Source organism: Salvia splendens, chromosome 12 (genome assembly GCF_004379255.2).
Source record: "Salvia splendens isolate huo1 chromosome 12, SspV2, whole genome shotgun sequence".
In the NCBI taxonomy this organism is placed as follows: Eukaryota; Viridiplantae; Streptophyta; class Magnoliopsida; order Lamiales; family Lamiaceae; genus Salvia; species Salvia splendens.
This window is the reverse complement of record NC_056043.1, coordinates 19,994,500-20,008,251: the sequence shown is the minus strand read 5'-3', so window position 1 is coordinate 20,008,251 and position 13,752 is coordinate 19,994,500. Positions and strand designations below refer to the sequence as shown.

The 13,752-nt window shown below is 38.5% G+C and overlaps 2 long non-coding RNA genes across 2 annotated transcripts; one reads left to right on the top strand and one right to left on the bottom strand.

Annotated features, from left to right (window-relative positions):
• Positions 1-6,102: 6,102 nt before the first annotated feature.
• On the bottom strand, positions 6,103-6,926 carry LOC121759125. Its single transcript, XR_006041599.1, has 2 exons — positions 6,790-6,926; positions 6,103-6,397 (listed from the first exon to the last, which is right to left on the bottom strand). It is a non-coding gene; the product is annotated as an uncharacterized LOC121759125 (long non-coding RNA).
• A 1,248-nt stretch (positions 6,927-8,174) lies between these two features.
• Positions 8,175-8,874, top strand: LOC121759126. Its single transcript, XR_006041600.1, has 2 exons — positions 8,175-8,217; positions 8,673-8,874. It is a non-coding gene; the product is annotated as an uncharacterized LOC121759126 (long non-coding RNA).
• The last annotated feature ends 4,878 nt before the right edge of the window (positions 8,875-13,752 follow it).

Sequence of the window (13,752 nt, the reverse complement as noted above, 5' to 3'; positions counted from 1 at the left end):
CTTTCTGATGAACATATGTTGTCCACAAGGTATAAAAAGACGTGATTACCCTTGCTCCATTAATTAAGTTATTACCAGCCAACCATCTAACTTAGACCATCCAAGCCTCCTAGCTCAACTGGTTGAGAAGGGAGGCAAGGATATGGCGTCATCCAGGAACTCTTGAGTTCTTGAGTTAGAAGCTCTCGAGTTCGGGGCTAGTCCTCGAGCCATGAGGAGCTGTGTGTCAGGGTTAGCTCGCTTGCCGAATGTATCACGAACTCCAATGTGTGTATAAAAAAAACCATCTAACTTAGAACCAGGCCAAGATTATGCATTAACTTCGTTATTTAGATAAAAAATACTCCATCCGTCCGGCATTAGGAATCCCGGTTGACCATTTTCATCCGTCTGTCATTAAAAGTCCCGATTAGACATTTTCATAAAAAGTGAAATAAAAATATTATAAAATAAAATACTAAAAAGCAGAAGTAAAAACACATCCAAAGAATAAAGTAATTAATAATGCAAATGGGTCTCACATTCCATTATCACACACTCCAATAATTACACACTCAAATATTTCTTAAAACCCGCACTCAACTCAACCGGGACTCCTAATATTGGACGGAGGGAGTAACAAAACTCGAAGAGAGTAAATTGAAAGATAAACAAAAATAACTACTACTACTATTTGTGTAGAAAAGAGGTATAGATACTGTTTTCAAAATTGAATCATCTTCTCAAATATCTCTTTCATTGAATAATGAATTTTTATTAAAATTATGTAAATATGGTACTTATTTCTTTTTACTTTTTTATTTATCTCTTCTCTTGAAGATGCATCGAAATGTATATATTACAGTAAGGGATTTTTTATATAGTACAATCAATTGTTTTATGATAATTTGTAATGGATATTCTATGACCTATAAATAAATCACAAATGAAAAAACATAGGCTCAAACGGGATGATTAGTGAGATTCAAATATCAGCATGTCGAAATGATAATAATTAAGTAATTTTATGCAAAAGAGTGAACTGCACAAAAGGTCTCTAACTTTTCGCCGTGTAACAGCAGAGACCCCTAACATTTAAAAATCTCATCACAGGTATCTAACAAAATATTTAATCACAAACCTTATGTTTTTTGTCATTTTCCGGACAAAAATGTCCAAATGGGCTGAAGGGCAGTTTAGTCTCTTTACCTACCAAACCTGCACCCTATGCTGCACATCTAGTCTACATTGTGTAAGAGATATCTCTTCAAACATAATAGACACTATTTTTCCATTCTGCTATTTTATTTGATCTTTCACTCTCTAAATGATTTCCTTTCATTCCTTTTATTGTATTTAAAATACATATCCGTTATTAGCCTATAAAGTATAAGACACTACCACAGTGAAATATAATATTAAGATATTCTTTTATATGCTGATGCTATGTGGTTAAATAAGTACTAGTTCTTATAATTATAATTTAATATGAAATTTTGTAATTAAATTTGAAATTATAGAGAAAACATAAAAGAGAAAGAGATTCGGAGAGACACATGACTGTAAGTAATTAGTAGATAAATTATTAATTATTAATAGGCATCGGTATAATATTGGTAGGAATATAATAAATGCTCGCAGTGAGCAATAAGCCTTTCACCAGAATAATTTAACCAAATCAAACCCAAATATTAAGTTCGGTTCGATTTTTCAAATTTTTGAATCGGATTATATTTTTCTTCCAATTAAATTCAAATTTTTGGATTGGTTGGTTTTTAAAAAACGAGAAAATCCAAATATTTGAAGTATATATAATAATATACGGAGTGTGTACTTTTATTTATTTTCAACATTATGTTCAAATAACATTGGAAAATTTTTATTCAAATATTTCTATCCTAATACATACAACAATTAAATGTTTTATTTTGGGTTTTCTTCAATTTATATTCCCTCAAAATTCAGCTCGATTCAAAATTGGAAAAAATAATTTGAAAACTGAATGCTGACTCCTAAATCATAGTTACAGATATATCTTGATTTTATTTTTATCCATTTCTAAGGCCATCCACAACGCTGTTCCTATACCGTTCCTAAACCGTTCCTTAAACCACTATTTGAGGGCCCCACTGTACTTTTTTACTCCATTCCTTAACTAAGGAACGGAACCTGCAACCCTCGTTCCTTAACCGTTCCTTAACCGTTCCTTAAATTACTATTCATTCAATTTCATTTTTTTTTAATTTCAACTCAATTCAATTAAAAAAACAAACACATTTTATTAAAAAACACACAACATTAAAACAAAGTTACAACTTAAACTTAAAAAAATAAAAAGCACACAATTAAAATCATAAAAAAATAAAAGTACACAATTTTAATAATTTCATCCGCCAAAGTTTGCCCAAATGTGCTCAATTAGATCATGTTGGAGTTGGGTGTGGGCGCTAGAGTCGCGTGTCCTTGCACGAATAGATAACCGGTTACGATGGATGTACGTACGGGAGCGACGTTGGGGCGGAGCGGCTTCTTCCGCCTCCCGTCGTCGATCTTCTTCAAGTGATTGTTCCAATATTTGACGCATTTGTTCATAAGGATCCATTAGTTTGATTAAATTTGGGAGAAGGAAAATAGAGTTGATTTGAGATGAAAATTGGGGTGGAAATAGAGAGAAATAGATGTGTGTTTGTGATTGAAATGAGTATGAAATAGGAGTATTTATAGAGTAAATAAATAAATAATAATAAAAAAAACAAACGGCTATAAAATTAACGGTCTCATTACCGTTAATAAAAAAAAATTTTATTTTTTTTTTATTAAATTCGAATTTTTTTAAAAAAAAAATGAATTATTGCGTCATCGGGACGAAGCCCACTCGCGGGGCAGCGAGTGGGCTTCACGCATCGAATGGGAGTCCGCCACGTCGCCTCGGCGCGTGGCGGAACGTTTCGTTCCGCGTTCCGGAGGAACGAAACGCGGCACGGCATGGGAACGGTGGCGGCACGGAATGGCGACGGAACGCACGCTGCAACGCGTGCCGCCGCGAAACCGTTCCTCCGGAACGGCATAGGAACGGCGACGGCACCGCGTTGCGGATGCTCTAAGGGGTTTTAGCATCCTTTTTTTTGTATAGGGAATATGTATAGACCCCTAACTGAAATCTGTTTTTTCTGAAAGAAGCCACGGTATAAATAATTTTGCATTTATTCCTCAAGCAAAAGTTACAAAGATTATTCTTAATTATAAAATGGCACTTGCTCGTGGATAAAATAAGAATCAATATTTATGTTTTATATACTAGACTAGTCTTGTAAATAAATTGTAACCGCATGGACCATATAGTGCCACGTTCATCAATAGGGAACACTTGAACATTTCGGCGTGCCGCTTATTTATCACATTTAATTTTAGGCTGCTTAAATAATTCAGTCCAATTAGGCTTGAACATGATGTTTCTGTGGTGATGAAAAGAGAAGAGAGAGGACAAAAAGACATGATGTTTCTGTCCCATCAATTAGGTTTGTCGTCTCGTCTATAGTACATGCAGTAGGTGGGATGTAGTGGCGGCCTCACAAAAGTTTGAGTTTGCCATTTTAAGCTCTGAGGGTGTTATGGTCCAAAAAAATAAGGTTTATGATTATATATTTTATTAGATACTTGTGATGCGATTTTTAAATGTTAGAGGTCTCTGCTGTTATAAGGCGAAAAGTTAGAGACCTTTTGTGCAGTTCACTATATGCAAAAAGGTCATCGAACACTGGGATGAACTTGTAGCAGTAAAGTGAGATCTATTGTTTTTATTTATAATTAGTATACAATTTTTACAGTTGAATAGATGCGGAGCTCCAGTATTATATTGGAAGCCACCCTTTAAGTAACTTGTAATAGCTGCTAGCTACAATAAGTAAGTGTTGAACGTGAGTTCCAAAAACAGATCATCAAACTCACGAGATCCTCATTGGATCACTAAAAGTTATGTAGTAGTATAGTTGAAGAGATAAGCAGGATTATCAACTTTCATCACACATTATTCATTTTAAATCATCTTCAAAATTGCATACATCCCTCAGAAACATTCTCCATGTGTCATAACACTCTTAAAAAAAATGGCGATTATCGGCGATTTTTCCATAAGATTTCTGCTGATAAAATCTTCAATAGGTTTACCAACGTATCTTTGAACGAATTTGGCACCATGCCTTGACGCCATAATCACCATCAACTTTACCAATGGATACTTGTTTTTTGGTAGTACCGGCAGAATGTACTAGTCCGTATTTGTATGATCTATTTAAGTTGTATAAAAATATTGAATTTATCGACATATATAGTTCATCGGTAATACTGAAATCAGATCGGTCGGTAAAATCTAAATTTGAAATGCAACTTTTATCCTCTTTATTTTTATTTCTCAAACCTTAGTCGCACACCACTCTCTTACCACCTTCTGCCTTATATCAGCCTTGCCATCGCAGATGAAGGGAGTATATTACAAAAAATACAATAAAATCAATTCGAAATTATTCCTTATAGGGCAATATAGATTTTTCCGGTCCCTTGAGAACTTGATTGGTTTGGTAAGAAATAGTCAAGCTCTACAAAAAATGAGGTGCTTACCGAGCACCAAAGTGGTTGGCAAAAAGGGGAAAATGCTTGGTATATCTCACTTTACCGACCACTTTCCGAGTACTTTAGATAGTCGGTATTTGCTTCTTCGGCATTTTTCACCGAGTGCTTGTTGGTACTCGGCGATCTGGTCAACTAACCACGGTTACCACGCGGCAGTGGCGAGCACCTACATGTGGTCGGATTATTGCAAGCACCAATGGGTGCTCGGTGTTTTGGAGAGGTGAGGGGTTTGGATGTAGCGAGCATGGCCACTGTTCGAGCAGGTTGGCAAGCACGTATACGTGCTCGGATAACTGCAAGCACCAATGGGTGCTCGGTGTTTTGGAGATTTGCATGTGCCCAGCACAGCCGTTGTTCGTCCAGGTTGGCAAGCACCTAATTGTGATCGGTATTTTCAAAAGGTGAGGTTTGGATGCAGTGAGCATAGCCTCTATTCGAGCAAGTTCACGAGCACATCCATGTGCTCGGAAGTAGGTTATTCTTAATTTTTTTATATTTGTAAATATATATTATTTTAAAATTATTTTTATAAATAATTTTTAATTATTTATAAAAATGAAAAATGATCGGATATTAAAAACTAAACAAAGCTTAAATAACATTAAAAAGATAAGATTGTTTAACAAAAATATACTCCCTCCGTCTCCAAAAGAATATGCACTTTGGGGTCGGTACGGTTTTTAATGTAAAATTGGTGAAGTAAGAGAGAGGTAGAGAGAAAAAGTAAATAAAGTATTGTTAGTGGAGAATGAGTCTCACCTCATTAGAGAGAAAAAGACTTTCCAAAATTAGAAAGTGCATATTCTTGTGGGACGGACTAAAAAGGAAAGAGTGTATATTCTTGAGGGACGGAGGGAGTATAAAGATAATATTGTCTTACAAAATAACACTAAACTATACATTTTTCATTTGTCCCATTTTTTCATTAAAAACGCGCATCATTCGATCTTCCATCTGTTGCTCCCTCGTAGTCGCTTCCTCTCGCATTTGTTGCTCCCTCTTAGCCGCTTCCTCACGCACCAGTGCAATTTTCCGATCTGAATCGGCTTGCACCTTTTCAAGTTGCAGCTACATTTGATTACAGTGTTCTTTAACTCATTGCTCAACCATTTCATCGATCTGTCTAGCATTGACGGGATAGAACCCACAAATGAGTAAGTGGCCAATGGGAAGAATATGTTTGTTGCTTGCCCAGCACCAGAAATTTGTTTTCTCTTCCTTCACCTTCCCAAAAAGCTCCAAGAAGATGGCTTCATGATCCGAGTTCTCTATTCCTTCAGCCCGTAGTTCTTCAGCCCGTGCAATAACGTGTAATACCCGCCCCTTTTATTATCTTTTTTTTTTCATTATCTTTAATGTCGAACAAGAGATTTATCGCTCTCTTGTTTCGTTGAGTTAAATGGAACTCGTTGTCCCTTTGTTGGTAATTAATGTTGTTAGTTCGCAACACTAAACATAAAGTAATCATCAAACGAACTAAAACGACTTCGATAATAATTATAAAATGGAACATAAAGTTGATTTCGGACTAAAGGTGTTCGAATATATTTTACATACACAACAAACTATCAACTAACTTCAAATAAATTACACGAAGGAAGGAAACGGAATGTAAGTTTTCAAACAAGCACTTTGGGCCTCTTCTTTAGGCCCGAATCGCAGCCCAGTCCCAAAGGCCCGTCAAGCCCAAATCGCCCCCATCGCGGGCCTTAACCGAGTCAGCCCGTTGGGCCCAGGCCAGCGAGCCCGTATCACGGATAGCAGATGGAAGCCCAAATCGTTGTTCCTCCTGCAAAATAAAGACTAAGTTTTAAGGGCTAAGGAACAAGGGAAATTAATGAAGCTTATTAAAGGAAAATGGACAACCCCTCTTTAGCTTTGGAGGACCAAAGACTCACCAAAGAGAGCAAGTCAAATCCAAACAAATGAGAGTTATTAGCTAAGTACCTAGTACTACAAATACCACCAAAAATCCTTAAGTAAAGGTACTACAAGGAGATCAAATAAGAGGGATATGCTGTGGATAAAAACAAATGAGAATCAGCCCCATTTAATTCCCTCACAAGTACACATTCTTTTCCTATAAATCCCCTCCACACCACCTATGAACACTCTCCTACACACCTTGAGTTTTCCCCACAACAATAGTGAGTTTGAAAGTTAGGGAGTTTAGAGCATAACTGTGAGTTACAGCGAGGGAAGCCCCATTTCTTCACTGTCACAAGAGGTAACCACACTCTCGTCCTTAATCTTCATGCATTTCACAGTTGGAGTAGGAAAGCATGAATCATCTTAGTGAAAACATTCAGTATGCTAAGATTTAACACAACAGTAGCAAAATCGCTCCTCCACAAAGTCTTTAGCTCTTGAATCTTAGACACTAAATAATAATAATACAGCCATACAAGCTTTTAGTAATTTTGGATGCTTCAGTCATAGAATTTCACATTGAAAATCGAGAGTTTTAAGCTTGAACCATAAGAACCAAAGAGACTTTAATCCAAGTTACAAACCTAGTATTTGAATCAAACAAACAGTAAATAAAAATGACTTAGCTTTCTGCCGTGAGGGAGACGGCATCCCAACGACTGCTACTCCTGGAACCCGACGGCCAAGACTTTAACGTTTGGACGCAGCGGTTGTTCGCACACCAGCGCTGACGGAGGGAGTGCAGCGGCGGCGGCACCGGCTTCGCGCTGGCAGGCCGCACCCCACGCGGCGACAGCCGTAGCAGCGGCGGGAAGCTTCCAAGCCCTCGGAAAGCAGCTGCGTCGCGGCAAGACGGAGTGAGAGCAGTCGACGGTGGAGAGAAAGGGAAGAGAAGAGAGGGGGGGAGGACCTCCGGTGACGCGAGACGCTGAGGGGGAAGACGACGGCGGCGCAAGGCGGCTGCCCGGAGTGATGCGCCGAATGGAGGAGATGAAGGGAACGACGGACGGCTGATTAGGGATTTGAATTTTATCCCCAAATTGGGAATGTGGAAATGAAGGGGGAAGAGGCCGAAGGGGATTAAGGGGGCACCTGCTGGGCCTTCCTTTTGTCTTTTCTATTGGGCCTCCCAAAGTAATAGAGATTAAGGAAATTAAATGGGAAGGTGGGCTGGTGAATTTAATCATGGAGTTGGGCCACCCATTTAAAAATTAAAAGTTTGGGTTAAGAACTTAATTACTTTGCGTGCTCTCCTATGTCGCCCGATCAAATAATTGAGGGTTCGTTAATTAATTCCATGATGATAAACCTAATTCCCGGACTTTAGTTTAAGTGCTCGAATAATTAATGGTACGCAAGTTAATTCCGGAATAATGAGTAGACGTAGGATTATTCTTTTTATGCTTAAATAAATTACATAGGAGGTAGCGCTCTTTCGTTAAACAAATAATTAGTAGACCTCCACATAAAATTAAATTGCATGATTTAATTAACGCTCAAAGACTTCTTATGAATTGAGGAAAAAAGAATAAAATAATCATGCATTTAGGATGCATTCACGTCAAGTATTTGGCTTCTTAAGCCTGATTAAGTATTATTTGATGTTCCTAAAGGTGCGTTTTCGCACAGCGTTTAGGACTAAATCAAGGAAACTTTCAAATCAATGAATTAAGCTCTGAGGTGGGCCTTCTTTTCAAAACGTGATTTTTGTATGAAAATGTGAATATTTTCTAAACATGTTTGTGATGTCGTGTTTTGCTTTTATGATTACCTATCTGTTTGGCTATGCCAATCATGTTAAATCGAATTCGGGTCCCAGTAGGGCCGCAAACCCTACTCGGACTAGTGTACACATATGGGGACCGTGTGCTAGCTTTCGAGTTGGCCGGTCCAGTGACCGTCGTGGAATATGACCACATTCCCGGTTCACATACGTTCAAATATGGTATCTATGTTTATTTGACTGCGCAATCAATTTTATGAAATGAAAGGAATTTAGTGACTTGGGTCTTTTAAAATGAAAACCTCGTGTTCACTCAACCGTGGCTGACAAATTAAAAGGAACTTATTTTTGGCACTATGCTCACTGAGTATATCAAGTACTCAGCCCTGCATGTTTCTTTTCTAACGTGCAGGTTGAACGTGAACGAGAAGGCGAATGTGGTGGGAAATGACTATTAATAAGTAGTTAGGTAGCCTAAAGTAGTATATGTCTTCATACATACTATTTTGTCTTGGACTCTTCCGCTGAAATAGAATTATGTTCTAGAAATTTATGAATTTAGTCTTGACGCTCTGATTCTCTTTTGACTATATACTCATTCGCCTTCGAAACTATTACCTCGAGTTGATTTATTGCTCTTATGTTTATTTCATGATCGATGAGATTATTTTAGTCACGAAATAGCTACGCTCACTAGTATTAGGGAGTTGTGGTCGTGACATAACGTCATCCTTCCATTAAACAAACATGAAAAACATTCAAATTGTGTAACAACAAATGAGAGAACCTCACAAGCAACAAGCTCGTCATAGAATATCAATTAAACTTCATAGGAAAACAGTAGATAAAGTCGATCAAACAATTTTGTGAGAACAACTCAAAGAGAACGAATATGCAGCGACACACTACAAATTCAAGACAGCCTCTACCAACAAAAACAAAAATGGAGGGCAATACAGAAAAATTTCAGCCTAAGTATCCATGAGTAAACAAGTCCCATTGGAGTATAAAGTGAAGGGGCTGGCAGCGGAAGCGTGCGTTCAAAACGGATCACATGAATTTGATCTATTTAGCAGATTATTTAGACAAAATCTATTCGCGTAATTATCACATGTATCATGCTCATAACTTGAATTAAAACACGCTTTAGCACATAAAATTCCTAAAACATGCTTACTACAGAATTAGCCAATTTACCTCGTTGATTCAATCAAGAATCGATGATGGCTTGATCCGTCTCCACGTGAAGATCTTCAATACAAGACCTCGGATCTTCTGACTGGTGTCCCGGACTACACGCTGATATTTGTGTGGGCAAATCTCACCAACGTACTAGGACTCAAATAATGGAAGCTCCGTGCACAATTTTCGAAAACTCTCTCAAGAGGGGGGGGGGGACGAAAATTTTTACAAATTAATTGTTGTGTTTTCTGTCTCCTTTATTCTCCTATTTATATAAGTCACATATTGGGCCCAGTCAGGGATCTAAGGAAGAATCTGGAACAGGCCTCACCCAATTAGCTTTTTACTAATCAAATTGAACCCACAATTTAATATAAGCTTATATTGGAATATTACGAGCAGCCACTACAGAAGTAATATTGCACTGCCTTCCAAATCCGAAATTACAAGTATTCCAGGTTTCCTTTAATTGTATTTGATTTATTTCCCGCGCTTAAGATGGAAACATCCATTAATTAATTAATGTCTGCTATAGACTTAATTAATTAACATATTTCGAATTCCAAGAGTGGACTTAGCAAGAAACTCTTATTTATTATTCATAGAGTAATCAAACTCCAACTAGCTAGGTTCCGAATAATAAAACCTCGTTTCGAGCTCCTCTTGTGGATGTTATCAAATGAGACTCTCCTCGCGCACGTTTCAACATAATAGCAATCCTAGCACCTCTAGATAATGATCACCACTACCAAATATACCTGGATCGTTGGGTTACGAAAAACCCGCACCTTTGGTAAGTCAAAGTAGTGGATACTCAATATCGTATGCTCAACGCTAACGTACATTGATTAAGAAATTAATTCTCAAGACCTCATCTTTCAGTAGATAGCATAAAGACTCGTCTTGCTGTTAGATCCATTAAGTGCTATACCACACCAACGTCATCTTATTTCAATAAGGTTTAGAAATAATCGGACTGACATTGCAACCTTTCGCGATAGGTAGTCTAGGCCTATCTAGGTTGTGAAATTCTTATTTTTTCTTTGTTTAGAACTGACCGTGTTACCTTAAATTGGACGACGCCCACAACCGGTCTACTAAAACAAAGACTTAGACTTTGTTACGTTTGCTCATACATTTAAATATGCAATAAACAACCATTAAATGTAAAACATAACAACATTATGACAAAAATAATCTGTTGCATTTATTGGAAAATAACCATTAGAGTTTTACAGTATCCAATCACTCGAAAGGTGATTTCTAGTATACAAAACCCTAACAATCTCCCACTTATACTCAAAACAGCTTTCGAGTATACAAAATAGTAGTGCACACGTCTAAATTTCTCCCACTTATACTGAAAGCGAGTTGAGGTCTTGAATGAGTCGAACTCCCATCCCTTCAACGTGGCTATCGAACGGTTTTACCGCCAAAGCCTTTGTAAAAGGATCTGCCAGGTTGTTCTCTGACGCAATCTTGACCACTTTTATGTCTCCTCTCTGCACTATACCTCTGATATGATACTTCCGCTCTATGTGTTTGCTCGCTTTGTGAGCTCTTGGTTCTTTCAAGTTTGCCACAACACCAGAATTGTCACAATAAATGGTGATGCTCTTGGGCAGATTCGAAACCACACCTAAATCCATAAGGAAGTTCTTGAGCCATACAGCCTCTTTTGCAGCCTCCGAAGCGGCCACATACTCGGCTTCCATGGTCGAGTCCGCGATGCATTTCTGCTTCACACTCTTCCAAATTATGGCTCCACCTCCTAAGGTGAACACATATCCTGAAGTAGATTTTCTCGAGTCCTGATCAGCTTGAAAGTCTGAGTCAGTATATCCCAAAGGACAGAGCTCGGCTGCATTGTAAACTAGAGCATAGTCCTTAGTCCGTTTAAGGTACTTGAGTATGTTCTTTATGGCAGTCCAATGTCCTTGGCCCGGATTCGACTGATATCTTGCCACCATGCCAACAGCAAAGCAAATATCTGGTCTAGTACAAAGCATAGCATACATGAGACTTCCAACTGCCGAAGCATATGGAATCCTTCTCATTGCTTGTATCTCAGACGGCGTTTTAGGGCACATCTCTTGAGATAAATTGATGCCATGTCTAAAAGGTAAGAAACCTTTCTTGGCATCCTGCATGCTAAAACGACTAAGTACTGTTTCGATGTAAGATTCTTGAGATAAGCACAACATCTTCTTATCTCGATTCCGAAGAACCTTGATCCCGAGGATGTGTCCCGCGTCTCCCATATCCTTCATCTCGAACTGGTTTGATAACCATGTTCGAACTGATGACAACATCTTTTTATTGTTTCCAATTAGAAGAATGTCATCTACATATAAAACTAAGAACACCACATTCCTCTTATCAACTTTCTTATACACACAGCTTTCACTTGGGCACTTTTCGAATCCAAACTTGCAAACAGTTTGATTGAAACATTGGTTCCACGATCTGGATGCTTGCTTGAGGCCATAAATGGCCTTCTTAAGCTTCCAAACCATGTGTTCTTTGCCCTTTATGGCATATCCTTCGGGTTGTTCCATGTAGATGGTCTCCTCAAGACTGCCGTTTAGAAATGCAGTCTTAACGTCCATCTGCCATACATCCCAATTCATATAAGCTGCAATAGACAACAGTATCCGGATCGATTTGAGCATGGCCACTGGGGAGAAGGTCTCATCATAATCGATGCCTTCCTTTTGGGTATACCCCTTGGCCACTAGTCTTGCTTTGAAGACTTTAACTCGTCCATCGGGTCCACGTTTACGTTTATATATCCACTTGCTCCCAATGGCAGTACAACCTTCGGGTAGGACGGACAAATCGTAGACGTCTTTGTCTATCATAGATTGTAGTTCCGAATCCATTGCTTTTACCCATTCGCAATGATCGATATCTGCCCGCGCCTCCGCAAAGTTCCAGGGATCTAATACATTGCTGTCCGAGGAGTGATCCATAGATTCTCCCAAACCAATGTATCTGTTGGGCTCATGTGAGACCCTCCCACTACGGCGCGGCACTACAATATTTTGAGTAGAAGTTGAAGTTTCGGGAATTGTTTGTACACTTGGTACTTGTTCTTGGTTAATGGAACTTGTGACAGAAGTTAGCTCATCAAGAGCCACTTCACTGCTGGGTTTATGATTCATTACATAGTCTTCCTCTAAGAATGTCGCGTGAGTGCTCACAATGACTTTCTTATCTCGGAGACTAAAGAATTCATAACCTTTCGTTCCTTTGGGGTATCCTATAAACAAACATACCTCCGTCCTAGATCCTAGCTTAGTTGGATCCTTTTCCAATACATGAGCCGGGCAACCCCAAACCTTGAGATGTGCTAGATTGGGCTTACGCCCAGTCCACAACTCATATGGAGTTTTAGGTACGGATTTTGATGGTAAATTGTCTAAAATGTGACTTGCGAAAAGCAAGGCATGTCCCCAAAACGAAATAGGCAGACGTGCATAACTCATCATCGATCGAACCATGTTTAATAAGGTCCTGTTCCTTCTTTCAGCCACGCCGTTCTGCTGGGGCGTGCCCGGCGCAGTCAGTTGGGATTGAATTCCCACTTCCGATAAGTAGTCCAAAAATTCGGCACTGAGGTATTCGCCTCCACGATCAGATCGTAGGCATTTGATATTCTTCCCATGATACTTCTCCACAAGAGTCTTAAAGTCTTTAAACTTGTCAAAAGACTCTGACTTGTGACGCATCAAGTAGACATATCCAATTTTCGAGAAGTCATCAATAAATGTGATGAAGTATCGAAAACCACCTCTTGCCTCAGTTGACATTGGTCCACATACATCGGAATGAAAGAGCTCAAGTACTTCCTTGGACCTATTGCCCTTAGCCTTAAAAGGCCTCTTGGTCATCTTGCCTTCTAAGCATGACTCACACTTATGAAAAGGTTCATCCTCTAGACCTTTGATAAGATCTTGTTGAACAAGAGAATGGATCCTCCTTTCATTGGCATGACCAAGTCTAAGGTGCCACAAGTACGTTTCGTTCATTGAATTTGAAGGTTCTTTTCGTTTCTTTGAAATTTTCGATGTTGTATTGAGTTCTGATTTGCGATTATTAAACTGTGTAGAAGTGATTGTGTACAGATTGTTTTCCATGATACCACGACAGATATAAGAACGATCTTTCTTAATAACGCAGTTGTCATTAAAAGAAATCGAATATCCATCATAAACCAATTTAGAAACTGAAATTAAATTTCTTCTAAAAGAAGGTATCAACAAAACATTCTTCAAAATAAAAAATCTATCACTACTAAAACGCAAATA